We start from the raw sequence: 23,770 nt of genomic DNA, 5'->3' as shown, positions 1-23,770 counted from the left end.
TTATTTATCATTGATTGAATGGGCATTTGTTTATTAGCCTATTGCCTAGCCTATTGCTATTGTCCTAATTACAGTCTGACCAACATCTTCATTTGTTACCTGTTCAATTTAAGTGTTATATTGTTATCTATTTATGTTGCTTTGAACAGCAAAGATTAGGATAACGAGCCTCCTTATTCTTCAGCCAAGCAGGTAGGCCTACGGGGCGTTGCCTAGCAACAAGGGTCAGAAGTACACGTTTTTCGATATTTTGTGGAATTATACTTATTTTCATTGAATGCCAATGTCGTGAGTCATGTACCAACTTGCTTTAACTATTTCTATACATATTATACCCAGCAAAAGTCGTCTGTGCCAGTGTTTTGCATCCTAACAATATTTTGTTTATGTTTTAATACAAAACCGTTTTAATGAACTACAAATTCGGCGCCATTGTTATAAAGCAGCGTTGAAATGAACGCTACACGTCATGGGGCACGTAGTCTAATTACAGAAATAGCTATAATTTCAAAATTACAAAAATATTTTTATACATAACATGAGAAACATGCTTGAATTATTAAGATGTATCACCTGCTTGACTATAAAGTCAAAAGCTTGCAACATTTGTAATATGTTAAAATAAATGTAATTTTCCCATTTTTGCACATGAGATACACAAATGACAGAAACATTATTTATAATACATATCTTAAGTAATAAGCATACCAAATTTCAGACAAATCTGACCAGTGGTTCCACAATTCTGGCAACTCACAATATTACATTTTTACACCTTTGAGGGGCGCTACTGAGGTAACCGGGGTACCTGGGGCATTAAAAATTCTTGGAGATGCTTCCCTGCATCAGGATGAACAACATATGCTATTTTATTTCACCCTCTGAATATTTTTATTTTTCCTCAACTGGGCAAAATATGACCATGCATAGCCTACATTTGGATGAGCATGACATGATGAGAACGTAAAGCAATAGTTTCAACTTTGGCAAAAAACATTTCACATGGGCTTAAAGGCAGAGGAAGCTTTTGAGGGTTTGGGATGGCATCATCAACCCAACTTGGTGTGCATCCAAAACTGTCAGAAAATGCAGCTGAATGGCTGTGTGGATGGTACCTTGCAGGGCTGCCGCGTAGGTCAAAACTGACCAGCAGGGTGATGTCATGCAAATCATGTTTATTTCATATCAAAACACTTGCATATATCAGATAAAAGCACAATATAGATGTTATAGGTGCTTGGTTTGATCCATGAACTTTTGTGCATCCAAAACTGTCAGAAAATGCAGCCGAATGGCTGTGTGGATGGTACTTTGCAGGGCTGTCGCGTAGGTCAAAACTGACCAGCAGGGTGATGTCATGCAAATCATGTTTATTTCATATCAAAACACTTGCATATATCAGATAAAAGCACAATATAGATGTTATGAGGTGCTTGGTTTGATCCATGAACTTTTGTGCATCCAAAACTGTCAGAAAATGCAGCCGAATGGCTGTGTGGATGGTACTTTGCAGGGCTGTCGCGTAGGTCAAAACTGACCAGCAGGGTGATGTCATGCAAATCATGTTTATTTCATATCAAAACACTTGCATTTATCAGATAAAAGCACAATATAGATGTTATGAGGTGCTTGGTTTGATCCATGAACTTTTGTGCATCCAAAACTGTCAGAAAATGCAGCCGAATGGCTGTGTGGATGGTACTTTGCAGGGCTGTCGCGTAGGTCAAAACTGACCAGCAGGGTGATGTCATGCAAATCATGTTTATTTCATATCAAAACACTTGCATATATCAGATAAAAGCACAATATAGATGTTATAGGTGCTTGGTTTGATCGATCCATGAACTTTTGTGCATCCAAAACTGTCAGAAAATGCAGCCGAATGGCTGTGTGGATGGTACTTTGCAGGGCTGTCGCGTAGGTCAAAACTGACCAGCAGGGTGATGTCATGCAAATCATGTTTATTTCATATCAAAACACTTGCATTTATCAGATAAAAGCACAATATAGATGTTATGAGGTGCTTGGTTTGATCCATGAACTTTTGTGCATCCAAAACTGTCAGAAAATGCAGCCGAATGGCTGTGTGGATGGTACTTTGCAGGGCTGTCGCGTAGGTCAAAACTGACCAGCAGGGTGATGTCATGCAAATCATGTTTATTTCATATCAAAACACTTCCATTTATCAGAATAAAGCACAATATAGATGTTATGAGGTGCTTGGTTTGATCGATCCATGAACTTTTGTGCATCCAAAACTGTCAGAAAATGCAGCCGAATGGCTGTGTGGATGGTACTTTGCAGGGCTGTCGCGTAGGTCAAAACTGACCAGCAGGGTGATGTCATGCAAATCATGTTTATTTCATATCAAAACACTTGCATTTATCAGATAAAAGTACAATATAGATGTTATGAGGTGCTTGGTTTGATCCATGAACTTTTGTGCATCCAAAACTGTCAGAAAATGCAGCCGAATGGCTGTGTGGATGGTACTTTGCAGGGCTGTCGCGTAGGTCAAAACTGACCAGCAGGGTGATGTCATGCAAATCATGTTTATTTCATATCAAAACACTTGCATATATCAGATAAAAGCACAATATCGATGTTATGAGGTGCTTGGTTTGTGCATCCAAAACTGTCAGAAAATGCAGCCGAATGGCTGTGTGGATGGTACTTTGTGGATGTCGCATTTGAACCGTTTGCCCCGTGTTATCCCTGGTATATATATATTAGTGATGGGCAAATGAAACTTTGGTGAACCACTAAACCACAGCAGTGTGAAGCTAGCAACACTAATGAAAAAATCCAATATGGCTGCCACATGTAGAGTTTTCAACATAAAAGTCCTTACCCAAACCAGTATATGTAACCAAAAATATTGGTTTGCTAAGGACTTTTATGTTGAAAAATGTATGTGTGGCGGCCATCTTCTTGCTTTTCAGCTAGTATCGCTAGGTTCACACTGCTGTGGTTCAGTGGTTCACCAAAGCTTCATTTGCCCATCACTAATATATATGAGCAAAGTGTGACAATAGAATTCTAACTATTGGTAGTGCAGCTGCTGGTGGTGGTGCTACTGCTGCTTATTATTATATTTCTTTTACAGCATATAATAGATATTTATGTGTAAAGTCAAAGAAAAGATGGCAGGTGGGAAAAATACACTTTATTATACACAAGAAGGCAACACAGAACATTAATTACAGATTAATTACAGTGAATTTGTCATTTTTATTTGGTAAGGCACAACCACTTCTGGGGAACTATGTACCGGTATGTACTTCTCTCTGTACCTTCTTTGTCAAGGGGTACAGGTGTTTGTACTGGTCTGAGCGATGGTGTCATAACTTTTACTTTTTACTATAAAAAAAAAATCTTGTATGAGCTTTATCTTCATATTGTGATGACTACCATATCTTGCTTTAACATAATCAATAATGATATTATAGCAACTATTTAGTGTGCTAAATTTTTGTGTTTGTTTTGTCAGCCACTGTTTGATCTCTTGATTACTACCACTACGCCTCCCACTATGTATAGCTGTGACAATTGATGAATCAATTGATCATAAATTAACAATCATAAATTAACAATGAAATTAATCATTAGTTGCAGCCCAGCTTTGATCGACCAGCCCGTGCTTTGATCCACCAGAGAAAATCACCTGCTGAAGTGCTAAGACGTGGGCCAGATGTGATGTTGATTTGTTGATATGGATAAATGTCATAATCATGAAACAACTGAGCATAATTGCTGTGATGGTTTGTGCTGGTGGTGCCGCTCCTGCTGCTCCTGCTGCAGCTACTGCTACTGCTGCTGCTGGTGCCGCTCCTGATGATGCTGCCGCTCCTCATGGGGGAGGGGGGTGGGGGGTGAGAGCCGCTCCTGATGCTGCTGCTGGGGTGGGGGGATGAGAGGCGCTGTGCCCCAGCGTACTTACTTCACAGTTTGTTGAGCCCGTACCCTAGAGTGGTACCAAACATACAGCCGTAAATGCTGCAGGAAGTGCTGCCTTGTCATGTACGGCAAATGGTGCTTCAGCCGTTTCAACCGTGCATTAAATTGCTCAGCCTGCTGGGTGTTTATGCCTGACAGCTGAGGATAGCTGTCAGCATTATAGCCAACACTGCAACCTGCACACACACAAACAATTGAAGAAAATATAGTATCGTTGTCTTGCATTGACAAGAACAAGTGAACAACAAGTGTAATGCATTGCAGTAAATTGTGTTGCAGAACATTGCTCACCTTTGTGATTCCTCCAGTGCAACCGGTCTATGAGGAACCAGCTGCTCTGGAAGAAAGCTGGATCCCTGTTAAGGCTGAAGCTGTGCAGCCTGCATGCATTGTCATAAATGATAACATCCGGTGCTGAAACCCATATAAAGAATGTAGACAGAAATCAATAGTTGCAGAAAATTTGTCGAAATTGGTACTACCAAAAACATGAAGGAAGTTTTTACCGGTCAGCCATTTGGTCTTCAATGCGGTAAATGGCAAGTCAACGGACTCTGGAGACTCCATTACCGCATGATGTGGCCCTCCTCAGCCATATTCCTCAAAAGGGGCAAAATAAATGGGGCCTCCTTCTCTGCAACCACCAGAAGTTGAGCCCATTCATCTTGCCCAGTTAGACCTTCCCCATACCTCTTCAGGGCCTCCCTGAGGTGTGGGGACTTGATCAGAATTCGATCACTATGACTATTGGAATGAAAAGCAAAATTGATGACTGTCATTTATTTTGTATAATTATATTTGTATAATATAATCTTGACATATGTCATACTATGACTGATGTTCATTTGTAAATACATATCAGAAAAGTTGAAGGATTGCATACATATACAGTACAATGTTAAAAAATACTTATCTTCCTTCTTTCCCTTGGTCTTTCCCTTGGTCCTGAGTGGGCGGTGTAGCCTGGGGCTGCTTGGCAAACCGGCGATGATAACCAAGCCATCCATCACCACAGCCCTGCAAGGAGCACATATCTGTTGTTATATGTTCAGTTGTGTTCAATTGTAATGCTGCTACTAGTATAGCTACTACTACTACTACTACTAATAATAATAATAGCAATAGTGATGATGATGATGATGATGATCATGGTGATGATAATCCAACCTTGGATTAGGCCCGCATTGAGGACAACAAAAGCCCTCAACCACTTGGATGTCCACCAATTTAAGGAACGACAGCCATGCCCACCGAAACCTCTTGTACGTGATTATCTCCTCCACCCCATAGTAAAATAACAAAGCAGTGGAATTGCTAACGTTTAGCCATTTTTAGCCAAAAAAACTCACTTATGTTGGTCCGATAAGTATGAAATCAGAATATGTTGAACAACGGGACATCACAAACAAGCCAGGCTCAGTTTGGAGTCAGTGGATTATTCCCGGAAGGAGATAAACGGTTTGAAAAATACAAGGTTTACCTCTTCTGGCACAGTAACGCTAGGTGCTAGAGGGATGGGACCAAGAGGCACAGCACAGCCTTGAGGCCCCTGACAACTGCTCCAAAGGTGGGATCTCTGAGATACTCACAAAAAAAACTGTGAAGGAAAAACTTTCAAAAAGTTGACCACTCCCACTTCAGAGGTGGAGTTGTGGGTGGTAGCATGGAGCTACAAGGCTGAAATTCAAGTCAGACCTTCAGCACATGACCCACATGGAGCGTGCAAAGTTTCATCTCTCTAGCTGTAACGCAAAGCATTGTGCTGGCAAAAACGACTTTTTTGGCGATTTAACATTTAGCCATTTTTACATTTTTAGCCAAAAACCTCACTTATGTTGGTCCGATAAGTATGAAATCAGATTATGTTGAACAACGGGACATCACAAACAAGCCAGGCTCAGTTTGGAGTCAGTGGATTATTCCCAGAAAGAGATAAACGGTTTGAAACGTACAAGGTTTACCTCTTCTGGCACGGTAACGCTAGGTGCTAGAGGGATGGGACCAAGAGGCACAGCACAGCCTTGAGACCCCTGACAACTGCTCCAAAGGTGGGATTTCTGAGACACCCACAAAGAAAACTGTGAAAGAAAAACATAAAAAAAGTTGACCACTCCCATTTCAGAGGTGGAGTTTTGGGTGGTAGCATGGAGCTACGAGGCTAAAATTCAAGTCAGACCTTCTGCACATGACCCACATGGAGTGTGCAAAGTTTCATCCCTCTAGCTGTAACGCAAAGCATTGTGTCTGCAAAAAAATATTTTTTGCCGATTTAACATTTAGCCATTTTTACATTTTTAGCCAAAAACCTCACTTATGTTGGTCCGATAAGTATGAAATCAGAATATGTTGAACAACGGGACATCACAAACAAGCCAGGCTCAGTTTGGAGTCAGTGGATTATTCCCAGAAGGAGATAAACAGTTTGAAACGTACAAGGTTTACCTCTTCTGGCACGGTAACGCTAGGTGCTAGAGGGATGGGACCAAGAGGCACGGCACAGCCTTGAGGCCCCTGACAACTGCTCCAAAGGTGGGATCTCTGAGACACCCACAAAAAAAACTGTGAAGGAAAAACATAAAAAAAGTTGACCACTCCCACTTCAGAGGTGGAGTTGTGGGTGGTAGCATGGAGCTACAAGGCTGAAATTCAAGTCAGACCTTTAGCACATGACCCACATGGAGCGTGCAAAGTTTCATCTCTCTAGCTGTAACGCAAAGCATTGTGCTGGCAAAAACAACTTTTTTGGCGATTTAACATTTAGCCATTTTTACATTTTTAGCCAAAAACCTCACTTATGTTGGTCCGATAAGTATGAAATCAGATTATGTTGAACAACGGGACATCACAAACAAGCCAGGCTCAGTTTGGAGTCAGTGGATTATTCCCAGAAAGAGATAAACGGTTTGAAACGTACAAGGTTTACCTCTTCTGGCACGGTAACGCTAGGTGCTAGAGGGATGGGACCAAGAGGCACAGCACAGCCTTGAGACCCCTGACAACTGCTCCAAAGGTGGGATTTCTGAGACACCCACAAAGAAAACTGTGAAAGAAAAACATAAAAAAAGTTGACCACTCCCATTTCAGAGGTGGAGTTGTGGGTGGTAGCATGGAGCTACAAGGCTGAAATTCAAGTCAGACCTTTAGCACATGACCCACATGGAGCGTGCAAAGTTTCATCTCTCTAGCTGTAACGCAAAGCATTGTGCTGGCAAAAACAACTTTTTTGGCGATTTAACATTTAGCCATTTTTACATTTTTAGCCAAAAACCTCACTTATGTTGGTCCGATAAGTATGAAATCAGATTATGTTGAACAACGGGACATCACAAACAAGCCAGGCTCAGTTTGGAGTCAGTGGATTATTCCCAGAAGGAGATAAACGGTTTGAAACGTACAAGGTTTACCTCTTCTGGCACGGTAACGCTAGGTGCTAGAGGGATGGGACCAAGAGGCACAGCACAGCCTTGAGACCCCTGACAACTGCTCCAAAGGTGGGATCTCTGAGACACCCACAAAGAAAACTGTGAAAGAAAAACATAAAAAAAGTTGACCACTCCCATTTCAGAGGTGGAGTTTTGGGTGGTAGCATGGAGCTACGAGGCTAAAATTCAAGTCAGACCTTCTGCACATGACCCACATGGAGTGTGCAAAGTTTCATCCCTCTAGCTGTAACGCAAAGCATTGTGTCTGCAAAAAAATATTTTTTTAATATTTAACATTTAGCCATTTATCATTTTTTAGCCAAAAGACACACATATGTTGGTCAGGTCAGTATTGGCGTTGCTATGGTGGTTACTATGGTCATATTATGGTGGTTGCTAGGTTGTTGCTAGGGTAATTTGAATGGTTGCTATGGTGTTGCTAGGGTAAATATGGTGGTTGCTATGCAAAATAACATGATTGCTATGGTGGTTGTTAGGGTAAGCATGTTGGTTGCTATGGTGGTTGCTAGCTTGACATTATTCAAGTGGTTGCTAGGGTAATTAAGATGGTTGCTAGGGTGTTGCTAGGGTAATTAAGGTGGTTGCTTCGGTGTTGCTAGGGTACATATGGTGGTTGCTATGCAAAATAACAAAGCAGTGGAATTGCTAACGTTTAGCCATTTTTACATTTTTAGCCAAAAAAACTCACTTATGTTGGTCCGATAAGTATGAAATCAGAATATGTTGAACAACGGGACATCACAAACAAGCCAGGCTCAGTTTTGAGTTGGTGGATTATTCCCGGAAGGAGATAAATGGTTCGAAACGTACAAGGTTTACCTCTTCTGGCACGGTAACGCTAGGTGCTAGAGGGATGGGACCAAGAGGCACGGCACAGCCTTGAGGCCCCTGACAACTGCTCCAAAGGTGGGATCTCTGAGACACCCACAAAAAAAACTGTGAAGGAAAAACATAAAAAAGTTGACCACTCCCATTTCAGAGGTGGAGTTTTGGGTGGTAGCATGGAGCTACGAGGCTGAAATTCAAGTCAGACCTTCTGCACATGACCCACATGGAGTGTGCAAAGTTTCATCCCTCTAGCTGTAACGCAAAGCATTGTGTCTGCAAAAAAATATTTTTTTAATATTTAACATTTAGCCATTTATCATTTTTTAGCCAAAAAACACACATATGTTGGTCAGGTCAGTATTGGCGTTGCTATGGTGGTTACTATGGTCATATTATGGTGGTTGCTAGGTTGTTGCTAGGGTAATTTGAATGGTTGCTATGGTGTTGCTAGGGTAGATATGGTGGTTGCTATGCAAAATAACATGGTGGCTATGGTGGTTGTTAGGGTAAGCATCTTGGTTGCTATGGTGGTTGCTAGCTTGACATTATTCAAGTGGTTGCTATGGTAATTAAGATGGTTGCTAGGGTGTTGCTAGGGTAATTAAGGTGGTTGCTTGGGTGTTGCTAGGGTACATATGGTGGTTGCTATGCAAAATAACAAAGCAGTGGAATTGCTAACGTTTAGCCATTTTTACATTTTTAGCCAAAAAAACTCACTTATGTTGGTCCGATAAGTATGAAATCAGAATATGTTGAACAACGGGACATCACAAACAAGCCAGGCTCAGTTTGGAGTCGGTGGATTATTCCCGGAAGGAGATAAACTGTTCGAAACTGTTTGAAACGTACAAGGTTTCTCTCTTCTGGCGCGGTAACGCTAGGTGCTAGAGGGATGGGACCAAGACGAACGGCACCGCCTTGAGGCCCCTGACAACTGCTCCAAAGGTGGGATCTCTGAGACACTCACAAAAAAAACTGTGAAGGAAAAACTTTAATAAAGTTGACCACTCCCACTTCAGAGGTGGAGTTTTGGGTGGTAGCATGGAGCTACGAGGCTGAAATTCAAGTCAGACCTTCTGCACACGACCCACATTGCATTGTGTCTGCAAATTTTTGTTTTTTGACTATTTAACATTTAACCATTTTTCAATTTTTTTTAAAAAAACACACTGTTGGTCAGGTCAGTAATGGCGTTGCTATGGTGGTTACTATGGTCATATTATGGTGGTTGCTAAGTTGTTGCTAGGGTAATTTGAATGGTTGCTATGGTGTTGCTAGGGTAGATATGGTGGTTGCTATGCAAAATAACATGGTTGCTATGGTGGTTGTTAGGGTAAGCATGTTGGTTGCTATGGTGGTTGCTAGCTTGAAGGTGGGCCATGTGTTAATGTATGTTAACTCACATGTATAAGTGACAGGCTTTCAGAAAATATATGGTTTGCATGGCTGAAACTGCTTTGCCTTTATATTGGAGCTAAAAAAAAAAAAAGCCTGTCACTTGTACATGTGAGTTAACATACATTAGCACATGGTCCACCTTCCTGCAAACTTTGGAGGACATAAATGTATACATGGCTCTATTTTGTATATTGGCGAATGAATGGGGCATATGATGTTTTGAGCTCCAACACAAAGGCAAAGCAGTTGCAGCCATGAAAACTATGTATTTTCTGAATATGATGTACCATAGTAAATAGGAAGGTGTGACATGTCTTAATTCATATTAATTGACATCTACAGGATAGGTGTAACAGCGTTGATTCCTCCGAGAGAGTGCGTGTGTGTGTGAGTGAGTGAGTGAGTGAGTGTGTGTGTGTGTGTGTGTGTCTAATACTGTACCGATTGGCTCTGTATTCTCAAGTCCATGCAGGTCCTTCCCAGTTGAAAATGAAGAGGCCACATTATCTGAAGGAGATCAATAGGAACCTTGCTTTAAATCCCCATCCAAGAGCAATTATGCCTACAGTTAGTGTTCTTTTTTCAAAAACAGTCAACAACAACCATCAGCCCACCAAAACAACACACAACAACAATTGCACACACAACAACACATACACCACAGAACAACAACAACAACAACAACAACAACAACAGACAGCCACAGCAGGACAACACAAGCGGAACATAACATAATTCTGTGATGTTGTAATACCTCTATAATATTCTATAGACGCTATAGTATTTCTATAGTAGTCTTATATATTAATTCTAAGACTGATTTCTGAACACTGGACACTCAGGTTAAAATAATATATACTACTGAACACTCCAGATTAAATCATATGTACTATACCCTTCCTTACATTGCTAACCTCTTCCAACTTACAATCACTGCCAGAGTCGAATGTCCGAAGAATGCCGAGCAATACATTTTGAGAGAAAGAAAATTAAAAATATGAATGTGTTCAATGCAAATGCAAGATGGACATACCAAGGACCACTGGTCAAATTATGTGGGATAGGGATTTGGGGTGGAAAGGAAAACACATCAGAACAGCTTCTTTCTGAAAGGGGAAGAATATTTTTTTCAATAATTCATTCATTTATTTATCTGACCACTGGGCCACAGGAAATCATCATGTGTTCACTAATACATGGATTGCCCTGTAAACAAGACAATTCTTTGGTGCAATGTTATTTTTGTTTCCCCATAACAGCTGGGCATCTCAACAGCTACAACCACAAACTCATGACTAGATGGCTACCTCAGTGCAGTATTGTATCGGCCAGTTGATTTATTTGAAGAAAATATTGTAGTAATACTGCAATATTGTTATAATATCCATCTCTTCTAAGTTACTGCAACAGAGAATTATAAGATTCAACGTTTGTTTTGAACTGTCCATTTTGATGAAGTTTGCCTATTGCCAGCGCTAGCTTATTAGCTTTTTCATTGCGTGCATGTAACATCGATGTGTATAGAATGATCCATTCCATCATTGAAAATGTATCGTTTTATTATCAAAGTACACTAGAAAAGAAAATGGAAACATTACCCAATAGCCAACTATCAAGGTGAACAGTAAGTTATATTGACATTAAACGGGACATTGCTTACTTACATCACCGGCGGCATGGTAAGACACGGGGCAGGCAGACTGCTGCCAGCTGTTGTCTTAAAACCTAGGCCTATTGACGTGATCTCCTTGTTTTCTTATACTTGCAAAACTTGGAAGCGAACAAGGCAGAACAGGAGTTTAACTGACCACGAAAAAAGACATACTTTTGTACCAATTTACCAAGGCTGACCACAACATCCATCCCTATGCATCCATCTGGGCTGCGCAGCCGAGGAGTGAACAATTATGTCGCAAACTAATGACATCAATAGGACGTGATGGAAAATTTCTCCGATTTGAACTGGACTTTCGCCACTTTTTTAAAAAAGTATGTCCGAGAACTTTATAGCAGTCACCTTCCAAACAGTCCACAAATCTCAAACAAACTACTAAATATATCGCGGATGTTTAACAAGGCTCAAATTAAAATATTACAGCTTTACCAGGCTATTATTATTAAAATTAGGCTCGCTCGTAGCCTATTAAAGGCACGCTCGCTTATACCAATTAAAAAAACAAAACACTATCGCCAATAAATATTAAATATCCTACAGATGTGCGTGATAGGTCATGTTATCCAACTAAAATAGGGTAGCAGTTTAAACACACATTTTGAAACAGAAACAATAGCAAACACGAGCAAATGAACGGATTTAAGCTAGCCTACTGTAGCCTACCTGTGAAAACCATTGCAAGCTCGAGGAAGCCTATTTCAGGCTATCGCGCATGTGCGAATTATTGACAATTGCGTACATTACTGTACGCATTGGCGTGCACAGGTTTGCGTCCGGAATCATACGCATGGCGAGTGTGATCGGGTTGGCTTTGGTCTGCACGTATTAAAACCGTTCTGTGCACGTCTTTTTAAAACGCATCTTTTTCTCTCTCGTGGGCATTTAATCTGCTGCCGGCTTGTCACTCCACATCGCCCAAAATGCTTGATTGCATTGCATTCTCCACATTTTTAGCAAAATTTTCATGTACCACATCAACATTTTTGTTCAGTGATCTTTTGTAAATTGCTTTACAATTACTGTCGGGCCTATAGGCCGATCGCCTGGCTTGCGCTTTGGTCACGTCCTTTTAAAACCGTCTTTTTCTCTCTCCTGAGCATTTAATCTGCTGCCAGTTTGTGACTCCACATTGCCCAAAATGCTTGATTGCATTGTATTCTCCACATTTTAGCTAAATTTTGATGTACCACATGGCATTTTCTTTCAGTGAATCTTTTGCTTTACAATTAGGCTTATAATCGTCACTCGCCACCGGGCCTTTCACTGTAAAACGGACATTGTTCAGAGCTTAACACAGCCCAGCATAGTCCATGTTAAGATTATCTTTGTTGGACCAAACCAGGTAGGCCTAATAAATAAACTTGTTTGAGTTTAGGAGCAATGCACCTTGTCTAAAGTTATTCATTATAGTCTTTAGGTTAATAGACTAATGATGTCTGCCTATTCACCTATTGCCCATCTTAATGGTTTAAAGTTCACGTATTCTCCATCAAATAGACTCGTTATACATTTTCGCATGCAAAAATGCAACATACGGTTAGCTATCTAATATTGTTCACGTTAATGACATTGAAAAAATATGCTTCTTGCTACACTAGGATACTCACCGTTTTTTCCTAACATAATTTGAATTTGATTTCTCAAAGTTTCATGTAGCTCACCTGTGACATCCATCACCTCTACTCAGCGACTCGCATCACTATTCCAGCTGATACATCGGACGCATCTGCGCTCACACATAGCCTACTTTCGCTTTCTAAGAATATCAAAATTGCGTTATAGCCTATATATATTTTTTTTGGTAAGGGGGGCAGCTCAGTCAAAGAGGGCAGACGGGCAGTTCTATTATGCACTAGTGCTATGTTTGTGGCTAAATGAACGATTTAGCATAACATAATGACTTATCATTAATGCAATTTCATATAGTAGCCTAACCAGCAGTGTTTTTTCATGTGTTAGGCTATAGTGCGCCGTCACCAGCAGTGTTTTTTCATGTGTTGTGCGCCTTCACCAGTATTTTTGTTTTTGTGGTGCACGTACTCCTGATTTTGACAGTCATCTCATCTCTTATAGGCTGTGTCTCAAGGATCCTATCATGTCCTATTCATGGTAGCCTACTCGTGGACATTGCGTTATCACGTGCTGTAGAAGGGGGGCCCGCCTTGATAATCCTGCATATGGGCCCGGTGTTGGCTCGTTACGCCACTGAACAGCAGCAATGGAAACACACTTTACAGAGTTACAATATAGCTATAACATTTAAATTTGTTTTGGTCGTGGGTAAGGAGAAGTTACCCTTCCTGGGGCGCAAGCTAAGGTAAGCTAACTGGCTCATTTGTGTTGGTGGTGGGTAAGGAGAAGTTACCCTTCCTGGGGCGCAAGCTAAGGTAAGCTAACTGGCTCATTTGTTTTGTGTTTGTGATGGACTGTGCCTAGGTTGATGGTACTTGGCTAAGGTTCTTTATGGTTTATGGTTCAGTCCACATCAACGGGACAGACCGACCTAGCCAACTTAAACCATGCCTAGGTTGGTTAAGGGTATTTGGATGCTTGTTGTGGTAATATGGGGCAGCATGGGGCGTAAGCTAACTGCTAACTGCTGGCTAATTTGTTTTGTGTTTGGGATGGGGCCTAAGATAATGGGCTAAGCTAACTGGCTAATTTGTTTTGTGTTTGTGATGGGCTGTGCCTAGGGTGATGGTACTTGGCTAAGGTTCTTTATGGTTTATGGTTCAGTCCACATCAACGGGACGGACCGACCTAGCCAACTTAGACCATGCCTGGGCTGGTTAAGAGTATTTTGAGTATTGGATATTTCAATGTGGTAATATGGTGGTAGCATGGAGGGGAGTGTCTCCAGGACGCTGGTTTCACTGATAAGCCTTCATGAGGTGTCGTGGGCCTAACTTAACGAAACATCGGTGAATGAGGGTGCCCACTTGATAACCCCAATGACATGCCGCATACTATATAGGCTACTGCTGTTGGATAGGCCATTTGCATTGTGCTTGTGACCATTTGTTGGCGGATTTGTGGGTAGTGTGCTTTTTAAAGTTAAACTTGAGCAGGGGCTTCTGAATGTGTTTTTACCTTGGATTTTGGCACAAGGGATTTTAACATCTAATCCTGTGTATTAATGTAATGCTGAAGCTAGCGTAGGCTAGTGACTGCTGTGAATAGGGCAGCTGGCAACTAGGGAAAGACCTTGTGACAGCACGGAAAGACGGCTGACAGGAGGGAATAGACCCCGCCGGGGCTACAATGGGTTAGCAGCTCATTGTGGCAGTAGCCCAGGCTTCACTAAGCTATGGGCTGCACCCTACTAAGCTACAGTACGACATAATGAAAAAATACCCCTAGAGTCAGCGAGAGCAGGGGCGGAAGATGACTCACTTGTGATAGACATGGTTACTGACCCTGGAACGAATTTGATTACGAGTAAGGAAAACATGTTTGTGGAAGCCACTAGTTCAGAGAAAACTGAGAAAAAGCTGCAGATGTGTGTGTGTGGTTGGCAGAAGGTTACAAGTCTAAAGGGCCTGAAAATTCATCAAGGGAAAAAGAAGTGCTTGGTAGAGGGAACACAGGGTCCCCGCATTGATAGCTATTTCTTAAGAAGTGCATCAAGTCAGTCGGTTGAAGTCCAGCGACAGGAAGAAACCCACAGTTCGCAGGACATCAGTACCCCTGTTGTTGAGGTAAGTTCTAGCACTGAGGCAGAGAGAGAGGCCAGTCAGCCAAGGAGGGAGAAGATTAATGGTCATAGGCCTGGGGTTAGATGGCCAGGCGCAGCAGAATGTAGAATGTGGGAAGATGTTAATAGTGATTTGGTCAGTATCCTGGGTCAGCTCAAGGGGACGGCTGAAAGCAAATTAGAGAAAATGGGAGACATTATTTATAGCTATGGTAAGGAAAGATTTGGGACTATTGAGAGAAGGACAAAACGGCAACATGAGGTAGTCAAATCTAGGCGCCAGCAGGAGATAGATAAACTTATCAAGGAGAGGAGGCAGCTTAAGAAGCAGTGGAGAAAAGCTACAGATGATGAGAAGGAAGGTATTGACTGTCTACAGGCAGATGTGAGGGAGCGGTTAGTAGTGCTAAGAAGAGCTGAAAATATTAGGAAAAATAGGAAGAAGAAATCACGAGCCCGACTAGCATTCTATAAAGACCCATTTAAGTTTGTTAAGTCTTTATTCGTAATGCAGAAGAGTGGTAGTCTTTTGGAACCTAAGCAGAAGCTTGAGGAGTATTTAGAGGGAGTGCACAAAGATAGGGAGAGGTTCAGGGAGATGGTACTTCCTGCTGATATCCCACCTATTGGTGAATTAAGTAGCCAATGCGACGATAGTCCACCAAGGTGGAAAGAGGTGCAAGAAGTAATAAAACGTGCAAGGGCCTCTTCAGCCCCAGGACCTAATGGAGTGCCCTACCGGTTGTATAAGAGTGCACCAGATGTTTTAAGATTTTTATGGCAATTAATGAAGATAGTTTGGAAAAAGCAGAGTATTCCCAAGGCTTGGCGGAGGGCTGGGGGAATATTTATTCCCAAAGAAAAGGACACAGTGGAGATTAATCAATTTAGGCCAATTAGTCTACTGAATGTTGAAGGGAAGGTTTTCTTTAGTGTGGTGGCACGGAGACTGACAAATTACCTTGAAAGGAATAAACTAATTGATACCACGGTGCAAAAAGCTGGAATTCCTGGCTTCTCCGGGTGCTTAGAGCATACCAGCATGATTTGGCACCAAATTCAATTAGCAAAGCGTGAGAAGAGAGACCTGCACGTTGTGTTCTTGGATTTGGCTAATGCTTTTGGGTCTGTGCCGCATAGTCTGTTGTGGGAGGCCTTTGATTATTTCAGAATCCCAGGTAGCATTAAAAGCCTAGTAAAAGCATACTTTCTGGATATTCAATTATGTTTTACTACAGCTGATTACACCACAGGTTGGCAACAACTTGAGATAGGAATCATGGCCGGATGTACCATCTCCCCACTTGCTTTTACAATGGCAATGGAGGTCATTATTAGGGCCTCAAAATGGGTAGTGGGCGGGGAGAAGTTGCAGGGAGGGCCACGCCTCCCCCCGATTCGGGCTTTCATGGAAGACATGACAAACTTGACGACAACCGTTCCATGCACCAACAGGTTGCTGGGTAAGTTAAATAGTAATCTGCAATGGGCCAGAATGAAGGTGAAACCAAGTAAGTCTAGGAGTCTCTCAATTATTAAAGGGAAGGTAACAGATAAGAAGTTTGCTATAAATAAGGAGGTGATTCCCACAGTTCTGGAGAAACCAGTGAAGAGCCTGGGAAGGTGGTATGATGCAAGCCTTAGTGATAAATCACAGGTTGAAGACTTGAGACAGGTCACTAGGCAAGGTATTGCAAAAATTGACAAGTCGGGGCTGCCAGGTAAGCTCAAGCTGTGGTGTTTGCAGTTTGGTTTGTTGCCTCGGCTAATGTGGCCATTGACAGTTTATGAAGTTCCTCTGTCAAAGGTAGAGAGGTTGGAAAAAATGATCAACTCCTTTGTCAGAAAATGGCTCGGAGTCCCACGCTGCTTAAGCAGTGTAGCCTTGTATGGGAAGGGTATTGTAGAGTTGCCAATATCTAGTCTGACAGAGGAATTTAAGTGTGCTAAGGCTAGATTGGAATTGACTCTTACTCAGTCCAAGGACCCAGTGGTGAGGAAAGTTGCACCCTCAGTTAATGCAGGGAGGAAGTGGAACCCAGAGCAGGCAGTTAAGCACGCTCAATCAGCATTGAAGCATAGAGATATAATGGGCCATGTGCAGCACGGGCGGGGGGGTCTAGGGGTGGGTGCAAGTAAACCCTTGTGGAGTAAGGCTTCTGCAGGAGAAAAGAGGAAAATGGTAGTGGAGGAAATGCATAGACAGGAGGAGGCTGTAAGATGTACTAAGGCAGTGTCACAGGCAAAACAAGGGCAGTGGGTGAACTGGGAAGGGGTGGAAAAAAGACAGATTAAATGGAAAGATCTATGGGGCATGGAAGCTAGTAAGATCAGATTTATGTTAGGTGCTACATATGATGTGCTCCCATCTCCCAAGAATTTAAGTCAATGGTTTGGTGAGGATGATAAATGCATACTTTGCTCGTGTGTGGGCAGTCTCCACCATATCCTATCAGGATGCAAGGTAAGTCTCACCCAGGGGCGGTATACGTGGCGTCATAACCAGGTATTGAAATGTGTGGCAGCGGCAATAGAGGATAAAAGAAGAGAAGTCAATTCATTAGCAGCTAGTAAAGGGGTAAGGCAAATTAACTTTGTACGTCAGGGGGATAAACCTTGTTCCGCGAAGGCCAGGTGCAAAACCGGCCAGTTGAAAAATGGGGCGGGCTGGGAAATGAAGGTTGATCTTGGCCAGCAGATGGCGGTACCTCCACATATAGTGAGTACTAAGCTACGTCCTGACGTAATTCTATGGTCGGATTCAGAGAAGATAGTTTACTTCATTGAACTCACTGTTCCTTGGGAAGACAGAGTGGAAGTGGCCAATGAGCTGAAGAGAGCTAAATATACTGAAATAGCAGAGGAGGCAGCTAAGCGAGGTTGGAGTGCACGATTAAGGCCTATTGAAATCGGTGCACGTGGGTTTGTGGCCAGATCTGCTATTGGCTTGCTGTCTGAATTGGGCATTTGTGGTCGAAGTCTAAGGCAGGTGGTTAGTAACATGTCCTTAGCAGCAGAACGGGCAAGCGAATGGTTGTGGGTAAGGAGAAGTTACCCTTCCTGGGGCGCAAGCTAAGGTAAGCTAACTGACTCATTTGTTTTGGTCGTGGGTAAGGAGAAGTTACCCTTCCTGGGGCGCAAGCTAAGGTAAGCTAACTGGCTCATTTGTGTTGGTGGTGGGTAAGGAGAAGTTACCCTTCCTGGGGCGCAAGCTAAGGTAAGCTAACTGGCTCATTTGTTTTGTGTTTGTGATGGACTGTGCCTAGGTTGATGGTACTTGGCTAAGGTTCTTTATGGTTTATGGTTCAGTCCACATCAACGGGACGGACCGACCTAGCCAACTTAAACCATGCCTAGGTTGGTTAAGGGTATTTGGATGCTTGTTGTGGTAATATGGGGCAGCATGGGGCGTAAGCTAACTGCTAACTGCTGGCTAATTTGTTTTGTGTTTGGGATGGGGCCTAAGATAATGGGCTAAGCTAACTGGCTAATTTGTTTTGTGTTTGTGATGGGCTGTGCCTAGGGTGATGGTACTTGGCTAAGGTTCTTTATGGTTTATGGTTCAGTCCACATCAACGGGACGGACCGACCTAGCCAACTTAGACCATGCCTGGGCTGGTTAAGAGTATTTTGAGTATTGGATATTTCAATGTGGTAATATGGTGGTAGCATGGAGGGGAGTGTCTCCAGGACGCTGGTTTCACTGTTAAGCCTTCATGAGGTGTCGTGGGCCTAACTTAACGAAACATCGGTGAATGAGGGTGCCCACTTGATAACCCCAATGACATGCCGCATACTATATAGGCTACTGCTGTTGGATAGGCCATTTGCATTGTGCTTGTGACCATTTGTTGGCGGATTTGTGGGTAGTGTGCTTTTTAAAGTTAAACTTGAGCAGGGGCTTCTGAATGTGTTTTTACCTTGGATTTTGGCACAAGGGATTTTAACATCTAATCCTGTGTATTAATGTAATTTAAAGTGCCAGGTCAGGCACTATTATGAATTATTATTCATTATTTATTAAACTTAATGAATTTGTATTCACACAGTAGTAAACTATATTGTGCTTCTTGTTCACTAAACGTGAAGTTATGTCTTGTAAACACCCCGCTGCTTCAAGCTTCGCTCGGTTGGCAGATCCTGTAACCTGCTCTAACTTATAATATTTAATAACGTTAACGTTACAGTTTTTTCACTGTACTGAGTGTTCCTAAAGTACAGTAGTATTTTTCTGTCATACTTATGAGACTTGCATGTATGCGCTTGATATATTGGTGTATACTGATGTGTTCGCATTGTAAACTTGAGAAAGTCTAGCCTAGCACTACTTACCATTCACCTACTTACGTCAGGCTGAGAAAAAGTACTAGCTAGCCGGAGCACGCTCGTTCAAATGTAATCGTGGGTGCTATTATTGGGTAAAAAATACCAGGTTTATTATTTCTTTAGCTTTATTCATGCATGACTCCTTTTGTATTTGTTTGTTTAGGTGCACATGTGGAAATTGTGCAACAATGCTGTCAGAGCCTGAGAATTTATGCTGCCAGGAGGTACCACAGGTAACATGATCTTTCCTATACTTATGTCAGCAATGTATGATTGCAGACAAGATGCCACTGCAGATACTTACCTTATGTTATGCATAATAGGTTACAAGACGGCTGCAGCAGCTGGATGAAAGGCCTCCATGTATGATAGGCAAACAGGTTCTAAACCTGGACGGTCTAAATGTGTTCTCACTGCAGAATGCATGCAACATTTACAGGGCTGACTACGGTCCTTTACAGTTATGGGGAATAGAGCAGTGAGTTATCTGTAATAACCTACTTACATTCACTGTTCATACAACATAATAAAGCAAATATAGTCTGCCAAAGCCTCTTTCAGATTTTTTTCTTGAACATAGCCAAGTATTTCCTTACCAAACTGTATATTACACAAATTCCCATGAAGCATTTTACACATGCAATAAACATTTATTTACCACTGTCATTGTACATAAAAATACAGTATTGAATGATTCACTGATTCCAAATTAGACATACATTATAAAACCTTTTGACTAGCAATGTTCATTTTTCTCAGTCGTTACAGGTATTAAGCCTACAGAAGTTTTGTGAGCTGGTGCTGGGGCTTCCTTGGTAGAAAGATACGGGTAGTGATCGCCTCATGTGTCGTGACAGGAGTTTCCTGACACCCATGGAAGATATGTAGGCTTCAAACTACCGCCCCTTGATTGAATCTTGAGACATAGCTGGCGATGACCTCCTCCTTGTCTGGATGCTCAGCTCAGCTGAAGACAGGTCCGGCGGGATGTTTATCTTCAGAATCTTGTCTCCATACGATGATGGGTCAACAAAGACTTTCTCCATGATCATGTCCATCAAATCATCAACATACCCTGTGCAATACACATACACACAAAAAAGTGAATCACTAGTATAATTTACTACATTATTCAACAACTGTTCATTTTGCACATGAGATTTTGTAGTTTCTCAGGTATTTAAATACGTTTGTTTGGTTTTATTTATTGCGTTGAAAGCACTGTTGCAGTAATTTGTCATGTATAATGTAAATGTTTGTTTTTGTGTAAAAAAAAAAAAAACTTACGGAATGTAGCATCTGTCTTCACTGGTCTGGCTCTGCACTCTCCCTTCCTGGATTTTGGAAAGCGCAGTTTGTAAAGAGGATCCCCTGAAGATGTGGTGGCTTGTCCTCGATTAGCATTCTCATTATAATGCAGTGCAGCCAGTCTTGGACAGTAAAAAGAAAATCAGACATGAAGACAATTTCAAGGAATGGGCAAATATTATCAAAGAATAAACAGTTTCATTTACCTGCACAGCATTCCCAGATATGGATAGACCATGTTTTTGGGTGCGAACCGCAGAATGACACTATGGAACGCCTCCAAAGAGGACGTCTGATAGTGGGGACCGAGTTTGGCAATATCCTTCAGGACAGTCTTCTTGGTCAGCTCCTTTTTCTAGATTGTAGAATGCAGGAGTTCCTGCAAGACAAAAAAATATATATATAGTACATATCATATTTTTGGTAATGACCAAGAAGACAGTTGTGTGCCAACACTCTTTCTTTCAGGGGGCTCAGTCTGGCAACCAATATATTTTGTAGCTGGTCTTTCTTCTGTATGTAATGTTTATGATGTACTGGCCTATACAAAAAGAGAAATGACATCAACTTCATCTTACATGTATGCCAACAGCTACATCAAAAAAAGGATCACTAATAAATACTACACATGAGAAGAAACTAATTACAAATAATGGTTGGCTTTGAGTGTAAATTGTCCAGTGATGTAGCAATTTCAACCATACACTCGTTCTACCCTGGACAACACTAACATATTCCAGTTCAGAAAACATTTCCAAACGCATTATTTTAGCAAATTCCCCGAAACCGCCGAGGATGTGTACTGCATGACCGATTTTGTCACAGGGTTTGAATGTCGAGACCATGCAGATTGCTAAGCTAGCGGTTAGCGTTGCCTTGTACGGTGGCAAAACACTACCTACTTGGTTAGTTTAGCAAAACACTGCTTGGTTAGTTCGTGTACAATTGCAAAATAAACACAGGTAAATACGTGCACAATTTGACATCTCCCTTATACATGAATTAGCTGCTAAAAAGATCAGAAACATATGTTTGGATTAGGGGCGAGCTAGGCCTAGCTACTGTATCTTCTGATGTGGTGGGCAAAAATCTACTGTAGCTTGACGACCAAACTTGTAATCTCGCCCACACACACACTTGTTTTAAACTGACTTTTTGTTGCGCAACCAATTACAGCATAGAAATCTTTTACAAATGCACAACTTTCGAAAGTTTCGCCGGACAATGGCTTTGCAGGAGAAACCAAGCAGACTTGTAAACTAACTAATGTTAGAAGCTAGCGCTAGCGGTTAGCCGCCTCGGTGTCAATGGCAAAACACTGCTACAACACACACGAGTTTACCCTAATTTACAAATGAAATTGTATAGAACTACTTACATGTTCCTCATCTGCAGGTATTTCGCGCAAAGTTGGAACTGCGCCGTCGTTTAAGATGAGTTTCCCGGCTAATCCTGCCTTGTACTGACCGTAGTTTGAGAAATAGTCAGTCTCGAAATGATTGTTGCCAGTTTCTTGCCAACTGTAGCAGGGATATTGCCATCAAAAATGAACTCAATCCATGCCGCTCTTCTGTCCTCTTCGGCTGGGACACGATGTAGTGTTTTGTGCTCTTTTGTACAGCCAACAACAGAGCATTTCGCATGGGACTTCGACATGGTGTCTAATCCGAACCAGTGCTTCCAAATCGGTAACAAAATGGCTGCTATCCGAGAAGTTTACTGCTGAACCTGGTGGGTGGAGACACTGTACGTATGCTCTGAGGGGGTGGGAATATTCAAATATTTCGGTTTGTGACGTAGAAAACCCGTGGCGATTTTGAACAGCTCACCCAGAGGCTGAAGGTGGGATCAATTCTGAAACCTGTATCTCACTCAAAACAGCATGGATGGTTTTTCTTACAAGTTTGTATGCATGTGGAAGCACCAGAGACACACAATAACACCCCAAATCCCAGAAAAAGTGATTTTTGCATAATATGGGCACTTTAAACAATGACAGATTCTTTGTGGTGCTGCAGCGATTAGTCGACTTATTCGACGTAATCCACCATGAAAATTTACAGAGTCGTATAGACCGGTTTCAGGTCCCTAACAATGGAACGAATTGGGATGTTGGTGAGTTATCTATGTTGTGAGATACGTGTTTGTATGTTAAAATAATGATTTTATAGCCTAGCCTACTGTTAGACGGGTAGCCTATCCAAGTATCGAATGAATCATGCCTTCTCCCTCCTCCCCCGTCTCTTCAGCCCCAGGACCGAGGCGTTGAGCTGGCGTGAATTCGGCGTGCCCTGTCTGCAATCCTGCCTTTCAGTATGGTAAGTGTAGTCTTGTAGCACTGTTTAGCCTATGTTTCTGACATTTAAAACTCAAAAACCAAAATATATTACATAAAGGTGTTATCAGGGATTAAAATTCTCGTTCGTACGACGGACAATCGTAATTTGGAAATTCAAGTCCCCGGTGGTGCACTCATAATCAAAGATAACGGTCTCTCTAAAACCTGAACGTGGAACGCTGGACACGTGCTCCACTCTAGAATATTTGCCTTTCGTCCTCAGCGTGCGCCATCTTGACAACATAGCGGAAGGGAGCATTTTCAAACTCGTGGTAATCGTGGTTGAGAATTGAAGCAGCAGCAATGGAAACACACTTTACAGAGTTACAATCTAGCTATAACATTTAAACAGTGACAGATTCTTTGTGGTGCTGCAGCAATTAGTCTACTTATTCGACATAATCCACCATGAAAATGTACAGAGCCGTATATAGAGTTCCGACAACTGAAATCATAGGCGCCATCTTTAAGACACAAGTTCGATCATTGTAAAACGTTCTATTACAGTGGGCATCGATTTCAAATGACCACTTCATTCGCGCATTACGAGGCGTGAAGCTGCGTGGAGCTTTAGTACCACTTTCAGCCACTGTGCGTCGCTCTGCCACTGTACATCGCTCTGCCTGCCGCCCCTTGAAGGATCTACCATTAAACATAATTGTTGCCGAGAGTAATTCCAGCCTACGAATTCAATAACAAATGAGTCATTTGACTGCTTGACATGTCATTTTTATTTTTCTGTACAATAAACAAATACATCTGCTTTATGCCGCAGAATTACATTCATATTTGGCTAACTTCTG

The 23,770-nt window shown here is 41.9% G+C and overlaps 1 long non-coding RNA gene across 1 annotated transcript; it reads left to right on the top strand.

The window, feature by feature from the left end:
* Nucleotides 1-19,410: 19,410 nt before the first annotated feature.
* LOC143126357 (uncharacterized) lies at nucleotides 19,411-20,172 on the top strand. Its single transcript, XR_012987465.1, has 3 exons — nucleotides 19,411-19,554; nucleotides 19,645-19,799; nucleotides 20,081-20,172. It is a non-coding gene; the product is annotated as an uncharacterized LOC143126357 (long non-coding RNA).
* Nucleotides 20,173-23,770: the final 3,598 nt, after the last annotated feature.

The sequence above is a fragment of the Alosa pseudoharengus genome, unplaced genomic scaffold (genome assembly GCF_046254945.1).
Source record: "Alosa pseudoharengus isolate Yale_2024_CS ecotype anadromous, Long Island Sound unplaced genomic scaffold, YU_APseudo_1.1 YU_APseudo_1.1_scf_16, whole genome shotgun sequence".
NCBI classification, from domain to species: Eukaryota; Metazoa; Chordata; class Actinopteri; order Clupeiformes; family Clupeidae; genus Alosa; species Alosa pseudoharengus.
The sequence above is the reverse complement of the archived record's forward strand: the minus strand, read 5'-3'. Positions and strand labels throughout refer to the sequence as shown.